The following is a 17,522-nucleotide window of genomic DNA, read 5'->3' as shown; positions in this document are numbered from 1 at the left end:
GACTTCTAATGTGACTTTAATTTTCATGTCCCCTTTTATTCCTAACCGTAGGTAGAAACCATGATAACATTAGGTAGAAATTCCCTTCATACTTAGGCTAGTTTCTTTTTCTTTTCAACCTCAAAACATCTAACAATATCCAAATTAAATCGCATAAAAAATACCAAGAAAATACTAAAAGTCATTAATAAAAAAGTGAAAATCATTAAATAGGGAATGGAAGCTTGAATCTCCCTTGCTTAAGGGAATCATTCGAGTGCTTGGATCTCCCTTGCTTAAGGGAACCATTCGAGCGTAAGTTCCCAATTTCTAAAAAACACAAACCATAGAGCAACTCGAGTCTCCCTTGCTTAAGGGTTCCACTCGAAACGCTCGGAATCTCTTCTTCATCTCGCCTCCGAGGCATTCTTTCCCTTAATCGGACATGTTGCTTCCTTTCGATCGCAGACTGAAAACGCATAAGACTCCACTCAACGAGCTGCCATCCTGACGCTAGATTGCGAATGTAACTCCGTCCACTAAAAAACACAAAAACAAACAAAAACTAAAGAGCCGAACTACGGCGCTCTGATTCCTGAAAAGGATACGTAGGCATTGGGTCGCGGGGCCTAAGCGAGCACAACTATTTATAAACCTTTTTTTCCCCGTGTTTCTTTTCTTTCATTTGCAAGCATTCCCTTAGAATTAAGCTTTATATTTACACACCCTTTAGATAGAACAAACATAGGTGGATACCATCGAGTACGATGGGCGTGAGGGGTGCTAGTACCTTCCCCTTGCGTAAGCGACTCCTGTACCCTATCTCTGGTCGAAAGACCTCGTTCTTATTCACCTTAGGTTTTCTGATATTCCTTTCCCTCTTTGGGATAAATATATTGGTGGCGACTCTGTTCATTTTCGCGAGCGTGCGACACATTAGATATGGAAGGAGAGTTACCAAGACTTATGGTTCTAGAGCCAATGATTTTGCCCTTCTGATCTCCTCCAAACTTGACTTCTCCACCTGGTTTAAGCACCAGGTCTTGGAATGTAGACCTTCTTCCTGTCATGTGTCGCGAGCACCCAGAGTCCAGGTACCATGACATTTTGCTTTTTGTCCTCTTTGCTCCCAAGGATATCTGCAACAGAAATTATCTTCTCCTTAGGTACCCACAATTTCTTGGGTCCTTTCTTGTTAGTTCTCCTCAAATTCTGATTGAACTTGGGTTTAGCAAAATATTTAACAGGAGGAACAACATGATATTCTTTAGGTTTGTCAGCATGATATTTCTTAGGATGTGTCACATGCTTCTTGGTGTGAACAGTGTTAAACTTCTGTGCATGTGAAGTGAGACTAATATCATGTGCATGGCCATATTTGAACTGATCATACAATGGCTTGTATGCGATCTTCAGATCATCACTAGGTTCAAATTTATGTGAGGTATCACCCTTATAGCCAAAACCAAACCTTCTGTTTCCAGAAACACCATATATCATAGAAGCAAGATGACTTCTGCCAATACTTCTAGATTAGAACTTTCTGAAGCTCGAGTCATATTCTTTCAGAATATGATTCATGCTAGGAATGGATTTTTCTGTTTCAGAAGGAGATCCACTATCTTTGGATAGATTTAAAACTTTTTCCTTCAGTTCAGAATTTTCCACTTCCAGCTTCTTAGTTTCAAATTCAAACTGCTTCTTCAGCTTTTTGTATTTGATACTAAGATGAGCCTTGAGTTCCAGAGGTTCTGTTAAACTGGAAACTAACTCTTCTCTAGATAGTTCAGAAAATACCTCTCCAGAATCTGATTCTGATGTAGATTCTGATCCATCATCTTCTGTAGCCATCAGCGCGAAGTTGGCCTGCTCTCCTTCAGAGTCTGATTCTGATTCTGATTCAGAATCATCCCATGTTGCCATAAGATCTTTCTTCTTATGAAACTTCTTTTTGGGATTCTCCTTCTGAAGTTTTGGACACTCGTTCTTGTAATGTCCAGGCTCATTGCACTCATAGCAGACAGCCTTCTTCTTGTCAGATCTTCTGTCACCAGAAGATTCTCCTCGTTCAAATCTCTTTGAACTTCTGAAGCCTCTGAACTTCCTTTGCTTGCTCTTCCAGAGTTGGTTTACTCTTCTGGAGATCATGGACAGTTCATCTTCTTCTTCAGATTCTGATTCTTCAGGATCTTCTTCTCTAGCCTGAAAAGTGTTAGTGCATTTTTTAACATTAGATTTTAATGCAATAGACTTACCTTTCTTCTGAGGCTCGTTTGCGTCCAGCTCTATTTCATGACTTCTCAAGGCACTGATAAGCTCTTCCAAAGAAACTTCATTCAGATTCTTGGCAATCTTGAATGCAGTCACCATTGGACCCCATCTTCTGGGTAAGCTTCTGATGATCTTCTTTACATGATCAGCCTTGGTGTAGCCTTTGTCCACAACTCTTAATCCAGCAGTCAGAGTTTGAAATCTTGAAAACATCTTCTCAATGTCTTCATCATCCTCCATCTTGAAGGCTTCATATTTCTGGATTAGAGCAAGAGCTTTAGTCTCTTTGACTTGAGCATTTCCCTCATGGGTCATTTTCAATGACTCATATATGTCATGGGCCGTTTCCCTGTTAGATATCTTCTCATACTTAGCATGAGAGATAGCATTCAGCAAAACAGTCCTGCATTTGTGATGATTTTTGAATTCTTTCTTTTGATCATCAGTCATTACGCTTCTTGTGAGCCTTACACCAGTAGCTTTAACAGGATGTTTGTAACCATCCAACAGAAGATCCCATAGATCAGCATCCAGACCAAGAAAGTAACTTTTCCAGTTTATCTTTCCAATATTCAAAGTTTTCACCGTCGAATACTGGTGGTCTAGTGTAACCATTGTTACCATTGTATTGCTCAGCAGAGCCAGATATAGATGCAGTTGGATTTGTTTGAACTTCACCCGCCATCTTTTACTGAAGCGTTTTTCTCTTCCTGAATCTTTTCTAAACACGGTTAAGTGCTTGCACCTTAGAACCGGCGCTCTGATGCCAATTGAAGGATAGAAAAACACTTAGAAAGGGGGGGTTTGAATAAGTGTAGTCTAAAAAAACTTGAACGATAAAAACAAATTGCACAGTTATTTTTATCCTGGTTCGTTGTTAACTAAACTACTCCAGTCCACCCCCACGGAGTGATTTACCTCACCTGAGGATTTAATCCACTAATCGCAACAGATTACAATGGTTTTCCACTTAGCCCACGACTAAGTCTTCTAGAGTATCCTGATCACAACCTGATCACTCTAGGAACAAATGCTTAGACACAAGCTAAGACTTTCTTAGAGTATCCTGACCACCACGTGATCACTCTAATTACAACTGCTTAGACACAAGCTAAGACTTCCTAGAGTATCCTGATCAACACTTGATCACTCTAGTTACTTACAAATTAATGTAATCAAATAAGAGTATTACAATGCTTCTGAAAAGCTATAATCACAACAGTGATATTTCTCTTAACGTTTAAGCTTAATCTCACTAATATATTACAACAGCGTAGTGAGCTTTGATGAAGATGAAGTTTCTGAGCTTTTGAGTTTGAACAGTGTTTCAGCAAGATGACCGTTGGGAGCATTTAATGCTTTGCGTGTTCCGTACAGCATTGCATTTAATGTTTCACGCTTTTGTCAACTACCTCGAGCCTTGTTCACGCTGTGTCTACTGACGTTGCCTTTAATAGCTTCCAACGTTCCTTTTGACAGTCAGCGTAGCCTGCCACCTGTACTTTCTTCTGATCTGATGTTTGTGAATAAAACGTTTGAATATCATCAGAGTCAAACAGCTTGGTGCATAGCATCTTCTTGTCTTCTGACCTTGAAGTGCTTCTGAGCGTGATACCATGAGAACTTCAGTGCTTCTGCTTCTGATCTCAAGTTCTTCTGATGCTTCCATAGACCCATGTTCTGATTCTGCCTTGACCATCTTCTGATGTCTTGCCAGACCATGTTCTGATGTTGCATGCTGAACCTTCTGAGACAAAGCTTCTGAGCGCTGATTTGTGCATACTCTTTATATATTTCATGAAAGGGAAATTGCAATGTATTAGAGTACCACATTATCTCACACAAAATTCATATCCTTGTTATCATCAAAACTAAGAATATTGATCAGAACAAAACTTGTTCTAACACTTCGAAGCACGACCTGTGTCAGATGAAAAACTCTTCTCCATACAAAATCCAGGGGGCAACACGGCCGCCCGTGCTTCCATGCACGGCCCGTGTCAGGACTGCTGGGACCAAAAGTAAAAAATAAAAGAGCAACACGGCCAGTGCTTCCAAGCACGGCCAGTGTTGCTGAGAGCGTGAAAACTTCCAATTTTAGGGCTTTTTCATTAAATCTCCACCTTGAGGGCACTTTAGACATTCCATTTGGCTGAGATTTGTACCTAGACTATTTAGTTGAGTTTGAGAGAATTATTTTGGGACTTTTGCATCATACGATAGAAGAGCACAGAAGAGAGAAGATAGCTTCATCAAGAGTTTTGGAGACGGAGAGATTCAAGGGTTTCCACCATTGAAGATCAAAGTCACCATTATTTTTGAGTAATGTCTACAATCTTTATTATGTCTTTCGTGAATATTATGAGAGGCTAAACCCCCCAATGCTAGAGGGCTGGTCCTGATTTGGTTTTTGTAATAATGATGAATTTGTGATTTCTTCAATACATTGGTTTATATTATTCAGTTAAATTATGCAATGTTCTTCATGTTTTCTTTATCAGTCAAATAAGGATTAATCCATGGCTAACAAATACAGAACTGTAGTTGTTAGGGTTTGTGCATAATTTGATTATAGTAGATGTCACTTAGGACTAGGGATACCCTATAATTACCACATAATCTTGATTATATAAAAGCTTGGTTTCAATTTAGGTTCCCAAGGACTTAGGATTTAGGTTGGAAGACCAAAGGTTTTCTCACTAAGGACTTAGGAGGAAACACCCTAATGATGTGGTAACTGAATGTTATGAACTTGTTGAAGAGATCTTAATTCTGAGTGTTACATGCCAAATCAACCACTCACCCTAGCATCTCATATATTTGATAACAAAAATCAATTTATTTTCTCGTTATTTTTTCTTTGCAAGGACTTAATCCACAAAAACCAAAACATTAGTTTTTGTTCGATTGAATTATACTTTAAGAATCTGTATTTCCTACGCAGTCCTTGAGATCGACTTTCGGGGGATTTCCCCTATTATTACTACAGAGGCAAAAATAGTACACTTGCTATTTTACCGATCAATATGCAAGGACGGGATAATCTCACGATGGAGACTATGCCGACACGAATTGAGGATCGCGAGTCAAAGACGCCTAGAGACAAGGAGATTGCTTTGGTGAAGGTAGTTTGGTCGGGAGCTACCAGAGAGAGTTTGACGTGGGAATTGGGAAGCAAGATGCGAGAGTCGTATCCTGAGTTATTTGATTGAGGTAAATTTCGAGGACGAAAATATTCTAAGTGGGAGAGAGATGTAACGACCGTTTTTCTTTTAAGTATTTTATGTTATTTTGTGTTATGTGAATTAATTGATTATTATGCTATTTATGCGTTAACTATGTGATTACTTGGTTTTGTGTTATTTTATTGGGAATTATTAGTAAATAACATGAGTTAGTAAGTCTATTAGTTATTTGGCCTAAGATAGAATTAGTATTTGAGAGGTGCTATTTAAACCCCATTAGCAATGTGACATGTTAGTAAGGGTTTAACAAAAATAACGAAATTGGGGAAAATAAAAAGTTAGAACCTCATTTGGAGAAAGAAGAGAAAGAGAGAAGAGAAGAGGAGAAGCTAGGTCAAGGTTCCCAATTGAAGATATTGTTGTCTTCAATCCAAACCCAAGGTAAGAATGGGATTCCTTCAAGATAAGGGTTTGTATGATAGTAGTTTATGGTGGGGATTGGTTGAATTTTTGTTATCCATGAATGTGTGAATTGAAATTGTTAGGGTTTATGATAGATTTCCATGAAATTGTGTTCTAAACATGTTTTTGATGATGATTGTTGTTAATGGATGTTCAATACTGGTTATATGTGGCTTAAATTGCTGTTTGAGAATGGTTTTAGGTGGAGGAAGTGTGGTTACGCAAGTCTGTTACCGCTGTTGTTTTTCAGCATAATCGCGCGTCCGCTAAGCGACCCCTGGGAAAAAATTTGAAAATTCGCGAGCTCATTAAGCGGAGATGGTCTACTAAGCGGAGCTGGGAAAACTGTTCACTTCTGGATTTATTTTTGCGAAGCGCGCTTGAGCCCGCTGAGCGAACCTTGCTGTTGAAAATTTTGTTGAAACTTTTAATTGATGTATCTTTTGATCCGTAATTTCTTTATAAGTGCCGTTTGAACCTTCATGAAGTTTAAATCAATGTTTATCTAATGAAAATGATTTGTAAACCTTGAAAACCTTTTTGAAAGTTTTTCTTAAATTATATGTTGCCATTTGATGATATTTTGCGAAGTTGAATATTTTGTATAGCTGTATACCGTAAAGACGTGATTGAGATGTGATAAGTTACTTTCATAGTAATGATATGGTTGTTTCCATAGAACCTTGGCATTGAGTTGATGTTGTTTAGATGATATTGTGACGTGTTGTTTATGTTGAAGGATAGAAAAACACTTAGAAAGGGGGGGTTTGAATAAGTGTAGCTTTAAAACTTGTAAGATAAAAACTATTTGCACAAAGATTTTTATCCTGGTTCGTTGTTAACTAAACTACTCCAGTCCACCCCCTTGGAGTGATTTACCTCACCTGAGGATTTAATCCACTAATCACACGAGATTACAATGGTTTTCAACTTAGAAACACTCTAAGTCTTCTAGAGTATCCTGATCACAACTTGATCACTCTAGGAACAACCTTCTTAGACAACTTCTAACACTTGCTAGAGTATACTGATCAACAACCTGATCACTCTAGTACTTACAAATTAATGTAAACAAATTCTTATAAGAGTTACAATGCTTCTTAAAAAGCTATTATCACAACTGTGATTAAGTTTAAGCTTAAATCTCACTAAGATATTACAACAGCAATGTAGTGAGCTTGATGATGAAGTTTGAGAGCTTTTGATTTGAACAGCGTTTCTGCAAGTTGTTTCAAAATTAGTAATGTAGCTTCTCATCAGAACTTCATATTTATAGGCACTTGAGAAGATGACCGTTGGGAGCATTTAATGCTTTGCGTAATCCGTACAGCATTGCATTTAATGTTTCACTCTTTTGTCAACTACCTCGAGCCTTGTTTTCGCTGTGTCTACTGACGTTGCCTTTAATAGCTTCTAACGTTCCTTTTGTCAGTTAGTGTAGCCTGCCAGTCTAGTACTTGCTTCTGATCTGATGTTTGTGTAAACAACATTTGAATGTCATCAGAGTCAAACAGCTTGGTGCAGAGCATCTTCTTGTCTTCTGACCTTGATGTGCTTCTGAGCGTGATACCATGAGAACTTCAGTGCTTCTGCTTCTGATCTCAAGTTCTTCTGATGCTTCAATAGACCCATGTTCTTATTCTGCTTGACCATCTTCTGATGTCTTGCCAGACCATGTTCTGATGTTGCATGCTGAACCTTCTGAGTCAGTGCTTCTTGCGCTGATTTTGTGCATACTCTTTATATAATTCCTGAAATGGAAATTGCATAGTATTAGAGTACCACATTATCTCATACAAAATGCATATGCTTGTTATCATCAAAACTAAGAATATTGATCAGAACAAATCTTGTTCTAACAATCTCCCCCTTTTTGATGATGACAAAAACATACATAAATGATATGAATTTGCGATCAGAATATCAGACGGCTAAAGACAATTACACAGCTATAGCATAAGCATATAAACATAGTGTGTGAATATGTCTCCCTCTGAGATTAACAATCTCTCCCTGAGATAAATAATCTCCCCCTGAAATAAATACTGGAAGAATTTTAATAAATAAAGGACTTCCCTGAGTATTTCAGTTGAGACGTTCACATATGCTTAGATCTTCAAAAAATTCACAGCTTCTGATTCTTGCTTCCATAGGACAGCTTCAGAACTTGAATTTCTTCGATCTTCAGAACATTCAGCTTCTGATTCTTGCTTCCATTGGACAGCTTCAGAGCTTGAATTTCTTCTTGAATCATTTCATGCTAGATTGTATCAGAACATTATTGAATGTACCAGAGCATCATCAGAGCATCTCTACATCCTGAAATGTTATAGAACAAACTAAACGACAAAAGTCAGCATGAATGAATCAGAACATAAAATATGTATCAGAACATATAATATGTATCAGAGCAAAAACAAGTAATGTTACAGAGCATATTTTATAACTAAAAACATGCATCAGAACATATAAGGAATAAGAATGAGTTAGAATATCAGAACATTCTTCCTTCTTGCTTCTGATCTTGAAGCTTTGTAGCACTCAGCTTGCTTCAAATTCCATGAGCTTGTTTCTATATAGAATTGCTTTTCCCCATGTCTTTGCTTCTCATGTTGAGCTTTAAAGAGGATCTTCAATTCATGCAAAACACTCAAAGACATAGAACTTTGCAAGTTCTGTTAGAAAATGTGGAGCCTTTCTCCCAGCAACTGATAAAATAAATCAGATCATTTATCACATTTTTCTCCCCCTTTTTGTCATAACATCAAAAACATAAAAGATTCAGATGAAAAACAAGACAAACAATATGAGAGAAGAAAAGGATAGTTTCATTGATAACCAAAAAGAGAAAGCAGAAGTACAAGAGTACATGGAAGATGCATAAAAACAGATGCAGCAAACAAAAGAAAACTACAAAGACTCAATGACTAAGATGACCCTAGCTTGGACACGATCATGGCCAGCATGTCATGAATCCCATTGTTGCTCTCAGTCTGCCTCTCCATGAAAGCACGAAATTCAGCATTGATCGTTCTTTGCTCATCCTGGTTCTTCTGAATGACTTCCAGAGTCCTTGCGAGACGACAAGGTTCATCAGAAGAAGCTTCACAACTTCTGTCCAGCGGGATGGCATTCTGATCCGCAGCTTCCATTGTCAGATCATTTCCAAGATTTTCCTCAACAGGAATAGTTTTAGCAACATGATCTTCAGCATCTGCTTCTTCCATAGAAGCATCTCCATAAACTGCAGCAGGCACCTCAGAATCTCCATTCTCAAGAACCTGAAGAATGGCATCTAGATTCCTTGGGGCAGAAGGACCTTCAACTTCTGGTGGGTCAACAACTTCTGGAATGACCAAGCTGGGGTCTTTCTCAGAAGGATTCTCCCTCAGAAAGTCAAAGAGTGACCTGAAGTCTCCAATCAGAACTGGATACTGAGGTCTCCAGACCACAATATCTCTGCAAGGGTTAGCTTCCATTGCGGCAGCAATTCTTGCTTCCTCAAGTTCATCCACAAACCTCTTCTCCTCAACAGCTCTCCTGTTTCTGATAGGATGATAGTATATACCATTATCACCCTCCAGAAGATAACCAGCATAACCAGGGGCAGCAGCCACTAGTCTCTTATGAACAGCCATAGCTCCCACTTGAAAATCATGGCGAAAGCTTCTCCAGAGGTTTCTTGTAGAAACATCATCAAGACCATTGAAGAAAGCATCCTTCAAGAGGTCCAGCCTACTGATCACTTCACTTCTGAACAACTCCAGGTAGGTATGGGGTTCAGGTTCAGGTGGGTTGAAGGTGAATTTGTAGTCAGGGTAGAGAAGGCAGTAAGGGTTGGATTTTCTGGTAGCTAGGGGATGGGATAGAGAAGGTGGGGGTGCAGTGGTTGAAGAAGATGGAATATCTATAGGGATGATTGAGAAGGAGGGAATATCTATGATGGGGGTTGATGAGGATGGATTAGTTATGATGGGGGTTGATGAGGATGACATATCAGAAGGAGTTGGGGGATGGATATTTAGTGGTGTAGGGTTCAAGACAGGTGTAGAAAGAGATGGTGGAGGTGGATTTGGTATGGTGAAGGTGTTTTGTGGTTCAAAAGGAGGTGGTTGGGTAGAAGTTTGAGGTTCAGAAGGAGGAATGAAAACATGCCGGGAAACTCTGGCAGTTCTTGGAGCACGGAGAGATTCTCTTATTCTCTGCTGCTGATATTCTGGAGTGTTAACCTTGTCAGGATCATAGGTGACCCTCTGCTTCTTAGCTTTCTTGGCCTCATCTTCTTGAGCCTTTCTTTTTAGCCTTGCTTCTTGTTTCTTCTGATCCTTCTTCTGAAGATCAGCCAGTGACAGAAGCACTCTACCACGAATCCACGCAGGATCAATAGCAGATTGATTTCTAACAGAATCTTCCAAGTGGTGCTTGACAGCCTTGTGAAGTTCTAAGTGAAACAAGGTAGCAAAACCTTCAACAGGAACTCTCCTAGACAGAATATCTAAAAAGCTTGTACCTACAGAAGATACCGTCTTGATGAGATCAAGTCTGAACAGATCAACACCATTGAAGACAGGACCTTGAACAACTCCAAGAAATTGGGACGCTCCAGTGGTCCTTATAGAATCCAACAAATTGCTTTCTATCAGAATATCAGAGATCATTCTGGCGAAAGGAATAGTATTTCTTGGAATATGAGGACACTTCGCCCGTTCATCCTCTCTAGGCTCTACAATGGAAGTCTTCAGATTCTCAAACAGAATGTGAGAGATGTTGAGTTCCATTCTTCTTCCAATGCAGAAGAGAGTATACTTGTGATCAGGACTGATGTAGGCGGAGGAGGAGAATAACTGCTTTCTGTGGTGAAGAGAACCCAGAATAATTTCAGCCCACACCTAATAAAAAGCCTTCAGAGTACCAGTTTTATGAGATTCAATACCGGTAGCAAAAGAGATTTGTTGTTCAACCTGAAACCAGTTAACCCTTCCAGGTTGAGGACCGATGCAACCGTCTTCATCATCCAGGTTGTATAACTTCCTGATCAGCTTCTCAGTAATTACAACTTCATGCCCTAGTAAGAAGGAAATGATTGCAGTTGGAGTAACCGTTGCATGAACCCAGAAATCCTTCACCAGTTCAGGATAAGATCCTTGCATCAGACTGGAAACCATTTGCTCTTAGGTTTTCGAAGTCCACAACGGACTCACACAGAACTTCCAAATCTTCAGTGGGTATCAAGCATGTCTTCAGTGGAGCATACCCATGCTTTCTTAGAAGGATTTGAGTAGAAGTAAGTCTTTCTGCAGGGCTTGAGGAACTTGATGAGGAATGCATGATGACTTGCTTGGTTACAGATCAAAGCTAGGGTTTGAAAAAGAAAAGAAAAGAGAGAGAGAGAGAGACATAAGATTAGAGAGAGAGCGAAAAAGATGAAATGAAGATAAAGCGGGTTATTTAAACGGTTTGAATCAAAGAAAATAAAATTAAAAAAAACTGTTTAAAAGAAATGATTACAGAAAAACATGACATCAATATGCATTTAATGAGAAATGACGTCAGGAGAGATAAAGTGACAAAATGAAATGATTTGCACAGTTACCAAGGGCGGCGTCTCCTCAACTGCACGCATACTTGTCCAAAAATAGTGAACACGTGTTCATTTTCTGGAAAGACTGGTGACAGCTGTTTTGCTTTAAAAGAGCTTCTGAATCAACTTAGATAATGAAACGTTAGTAATAACAGAATCAGAACTTCTAATTGATCATTATCAGAACTTCTTATAACCACTTAGTCCTAACACATTTCAGAAGTTATCCATACAAAGATCTTCTCATCTTCTCATTCTGGGCATAAATCCATACTGATATTCTTCAGAATGAACTTAAACCTATCTTCAGCAAGGGGTTTTGTAAAGATATCAGCCCATTGATGGTCTGTATCCACAAAGTTCAAAAGAGAACACCCTTCTGAACATAGTCCCTCATAAAATGATGTTTAATCTCAATATGTTTAGCTTTGGAATGTAAGATAGGATTCTTAGATAAATATATAGCAGAAGTATTATCACAGAAAATAGGAATGTTACTCTCATATATCTGATAATCTTCTAGCTGACTCTTCATCCAGAGCATTTATGTGCTAAACCCAGCAGCAGCAACATATTCTGCTTCTGTTGTTGTGTTATACCCCAAAATTTGCCCACATATTTTTCAAGAAAACTCCAATCTGAAAATTAAGAGTCTCATATAATCATGGATTTTTATTTCAACAAATATCCTGACATATGAAATACTTAGTTTTTAGAATTTTTCTTATACAGTAATTTGGCTTACAGTTGAATTTATTCTTACGCAAACACCAAATACTGTTTATTACTTCACACATGCTATTTATTTATTTACAGATAAATGGTACTGACACAATTGGTACAGAGTTAAATCTTTTGCAGGCGCAGAATCAGGAAACTCAGACTGTACTGGTAACAGTATATATTAGTTATTTATTATGTCTGTGTTTTTTTTAACAAGTCATGTAAATAAACTTTCATTTTTTACATAAAACAAAAACAAAAAAAAAACAACAAAAAAGAAAATTAACTTTGACTGTTGATTTTTCACTCTAACTGCTACATCAATACCTGAACAGTCAGTTGACAGCCAAACTGCTGGCAGTACAATTCTCAGTGTTTTGTACCATCAATAAAATCAATCTTTCACAATTCAAAATTCCAAGATCTTTTGTGCTAGAAGTCCTCTGAATATCACGCGATTAGCAGAGACTCAACACTGCACAAAAATCAGGTACGCTTAACTGTCTCCTACACAAACAGTCCCTAATCAGGGTTTTTCTTGTTTTTACAGGAGCAACAAGTTTTTGAGAGCTCAAATGGATTTCATACACATCCATATATCTCAAAGTACCATCATACAAATTTTCAAACTTCAATTCACTCAGACGCACCGTCAGCAGCTCAAACAGTCAACAGACGACCCGTTTGACCAAAAAGTCAACAGACAGGCAAAAATGAAATTTTTTGTCAAAGTCCATATTTTGTCAAAGGATTCATCATTTGATCATTGGATGATCATAATTCATCAAGGAAAGATCAAAAATCAACAAAACCCTAAGATTCAAAATTAGGGTTTTTGCCTGAAAAGTCAACTCAACTTTGACTGATCATAACTCTCTCATCCTTCATCCAAAAAATTCAAACCAAAGCTTGTTTTGAAGGAAATTCAATTATCTTTCAAATGCCATTGATCCCATGGTCATTGGATTCACCATTTGAAAAATATGATCAAAGACATTACAGGTCATTTTCAAAGTCAACAAAAAGACACTTTTTTCAAAAGGACACACAAGGAGCTTCAAAAATCATTTTGACATGAGACCAAAGACATTGGTTAGAGGACTCTTTGAGGTTTCTAAAAAGTGCAAGATCTCCTTCATATGACAAAAATTGAAGGATTTACACCTTGTTGAAGTTGGCTACATTTTGGGAAAATGCATGAAATCAACATTGCTCAAAAATGTGTTTTTTCCAAATGGGGCCAAGTTTTCAGCATTCAAACATCATTTCCATGATGATATGGGCCTCCCACGACCAAGACTAAGCCCACATCATTTTTTATCCATTTTTGGCATAATTTTATCTTATTTTAAGATTAAAATTAAAAAAAATAAAATGAAATGGATAAAGAATAGCTTGTATTCCAAGCATGACTCATTCAACTCTGTCCCAAAGCAAAGTACAGCAGAGGAGAAGAAGAAAATCAAGCCATGGTGGCTTAAAGGCAAAGCTACCAATGTTGAAAAAGTCAAGATTCCAAAAAAACTCATCAATGCTTTTGGCTTAGTTTCTAAGCACTCTAATGCTTATAAATAGGCTATAGCACTTCAGTAATAAAGAGACACGAATTCAGAGCTATGCTTATGCATGTACCATGCTTGTAACACTTTAAAAATTTCAAGGAAATTCAAAATTCGAATTCTGAGTTTAATCCATTTTCAATACAAACTAAACACTTAAACACTTTCCTCAAGCATTACTGAACATATCTCAATCATTTCCAAGTCTTGAAACCTCATAAATCGAGCTACCTAGGCCACGGTTTGTTCAAACTAAAATCAACTTATATCTCATCATTCACGCACATTTAACAAGATGTAGATGCATAATTGTGTTTGGTTTGAAGCTCTGGTCGTTTCTGGAGCTTCAATTGGACTTTAATGGTTGTTTGTGTCATATACCATTTTAGGGTTTGCTTAGTTCAAAATTAGGGTTTTTCATTAGGGCCAAAATTAAGCAAAATTAAGGACATGGTTACATTCAGTGGAACAAGACGAATTCAATGGTGCCATCGCGCCTGATTTTTATGCTTGTTTACCCCTATTCGTTATTTTGCAGATTTAGGGTTCACTTACAATAGCGCTTTTTTACAAAAGCGCTGTTAAAAGCCTTGTCTGAAGGTTGAAGACGAAGACGTGTCTTCCTCCCATTGGTTCAGCAGCGCGCGTACTTTTTTAAACTTTACACTAATCAAGTGCTTTGCAGGTGTAGCTTTTACCACGTGCCTCAATTTCTGGACCATCTGATCTCATTTAATGAGTCATCCAACGCTTCAGATCATGCATGCACACCATACTCCCTCAATCCAACCACACAGGATCAGTATCCTTTTATTTTCTATTTTATTTTCTATTTTATTTTAATTTCTTTGTTAAATTAATTAAAAATAGTTTTAAAAATCCAAAAAATACACAAAAAATATTTTTAGACTTCTAAAATAATATATTATTTTCTGAAATAAAAATATTTTATTTTCTTCAAAATTTTAATATTTTTGCATAATTAATTAGTATATATTTATATATTTGCTTTTTAATTATTCTAACCAATCAAAAAATCATAAAAAAAATTGTTCTTTGTGTTAAATATTGTTTATATATTATAAACTAATTTTGTACATATTTTGAATAATTTTCTTTTTAAGTTTTAATTATTTGTATAATTATTTGCATAATTATGTTTTAATTAACTTAAATCAATTTCAAATCAATTTCCAAAAATTCCAAAAAAATTAGTTTTGTTTTAAAGTTAATTAACAAATATTTTGTACATATTTTAAACTTAATTTCTAGGTTTAAATCTATTTTCATCTTTTTTCTTCATTTTAATTTAATTAATCATGCATTAATTATAATTAAAACCAATCATAAAAATTCCAAAAACATGCCTTTTATGTTTCTTGCAATTTAAAATTCCTAGATAAATGTATAGGATGTCAAATTCATGTAAATAGGCTAGTTTACATTTCCCGCACAATCGATGTAATAGCGTAGATTTACTTTCCGCACTTTACATTTCCGCACTTTAATTTCCAGCAAATATAAACTGCGTGTATGTCAAAGATAAAATTGAACCGTTAGATCACTAACTTCAAAGATAAATATCTGAATCCAATCACAATCACACTTGCACCTCTTGAGGTAATCCCTTCTCATTCCTTTCAAAATCAAAGTCAAAATTCTACTGTTTCGAGTACAAAATCGAACCTTGCTTTTATATCCGGTGAAAGGATAGATTTTTAAAGGAAATAGGATAAAGACCTTACAACTCAGGGTAGACCTCCTAGTTTGCTTGCTCAAATCAAAACAAACAAAATTCTCATACACTGTTGATTTTTCAAAACTTTCAAAAAAGACAATACTTTGTATACATCCAAACACGGGTTATTACAAAGTTAACGTTCTTTTCAAAACATCTTTCGAAAGATAAACAAGCATTTTGTATACATCCACACACGGATCATTACAAAATTCAATTTACAAAGGTATTTGAAACCACATATGAGCAATTTCAGAGCAATTGAAAAGTGATCGAAAAACAAGTGAGCTAAGCAAACTTAAGAGCCCATGGATAACCATGGATACAAAGGGTGCTAACACCTTCCCTTTGTATAACCTACCCCCTTACCCAGAATTTCTTAAAGGTCTTTTTCTGTTTCTTTTATAAACCTTTCCTTAATTGGATAAAATAAAAGGTCGGTGGCGACTCTGTGATATTTTCAAAAAAATGCGAAAGCATTAAGCGACAAAAAAGAGTCAGTTCACGTATCTCTACAGATCAGAGGTATGGCCCGGTATTAAAAAAAATCGGAGGTCCACAGAACTGGCGACTCTGCTGGGGAGATACTTTCAAAAACAAAATGTTTTCAAAAGGGGTTACCTTAAGAGAATAGATCACTTCGATGTTTTCAATTGTTTGACTTGATTGCTCTATTTTTCAAAGGTTTGTTTGGGTATTTTGCTTGTGTGAAAGATTCTAACCCGAATCTCGAGATACCTTAAGTATATGACAATAGACCAAGGAAACTGTACGGCATGTACCGATACGGTTGATCTGGTAGTCATCGTTAGTGCGATACTTTGGTTTATACTGATGTCCCTTGAAAACGATCAAGGAGTATATTAGGCTTCCGAAATGTCATTAAACACTAATTTGTCTTAGAACCTTTTTAGTTGAACTTGACTTGTGGCCTATTAAGTGGCTAGCTTTGAAATTGATCGAAGTTAGTTATCCTCGAGGAATATTTTGATCGGCCGCTCGAGCGCCGTATTGAGATGTTACTTCCAAGGATCATAGAACCCAAATACTATTCTAGGACAGGTTTTAACCAACTAAACTTCAGTGGGGAGGGTATCACCTATCAGCTCCATGCAAGCCTTTAAACCTAAGGCTATTGTTTGATTTGTTTTTGTGTGCCACATGTTTGCATCATAAGCATATCATTTTTGCACCAAAAACTTCAAGGATCAAAGAGTTTACCTTTGTTTTTGCAGGTAATGGCTCCCGCCACCAAAGATTACATCCGAATCAACATCTCAACGGTACCGTCTGAACTAAAAGACTTAGTGTCAGAATTCCCCAGGAATGTTCAATTCACTGAAAGACATGGTCACCTACTCCATTTGGTTACCTCAAAATTTGAAGAAGACATGATACGGGTCCTGTTCCAGTTCTTTGACCCTGAACATCATTGCTTTACCTTTCCTGATTACCAGTTGGTACCCACTTTGGAAGAATTCTCTGAACTAATGGGATTGCCTGTTCGAAATCAATTACCTTTCACTGGTTTAGAAAGGATTCCAAAACCTGAAGTCATTGCTGCTGCTTTACATCTGCGGAAATCAGAAATCGAGTCCAATTGGGAAACAAAGAGTGGAGTTAAGGGTTTACTTGCCAAATTCTTATTGGAAAAGGCTCGACTACTACTAGAAAACAAAAGTTATCCAGCTTTTGAGGAAGTTATGGCACTTTTGATCTATGGGTTGGTTTTATTCCCTAATCCCGACCAGTTCATAAGTATACACATCATCAACCTTTTCCTAATCCGTAACCCGGTACCAACCTTGCTGGGAGACATTCTACATTCTCTACACACTCGTACCATGAAGAAACGAGGAACTCTCATGTGCTGTATACCACTACTGGCTAGGTGGTTTACATTTCATCTTCCCCGATCAGTGTTGAGAAATGAACAAAGAATGCAATGGTCTCGCAGGATTATGTCTTTGTCTCATTCAGATATCCGGTGGAACAACTTCTTTCAAAGAGACATTACTATCATT

The sequence above is a fragment of the Vicia villosa genome, linkage group LG7 (genome assembly GCF_029867415.1).
Source record: "Vicia villosa cultivar HV-30 ecotype Madison, WI linkage group LG7, Vvil1.0, whole genome shotgun sequence".
Taxonomy (NCBI): Eukaryota; Viridiplantae; Streptophyta; class Magnoliopsida; order Fabales; family Fabaceae; genus Vicia; species Vicia villosa.
This window is presented reverse-complemented; position numbering follows the sequence as displayed.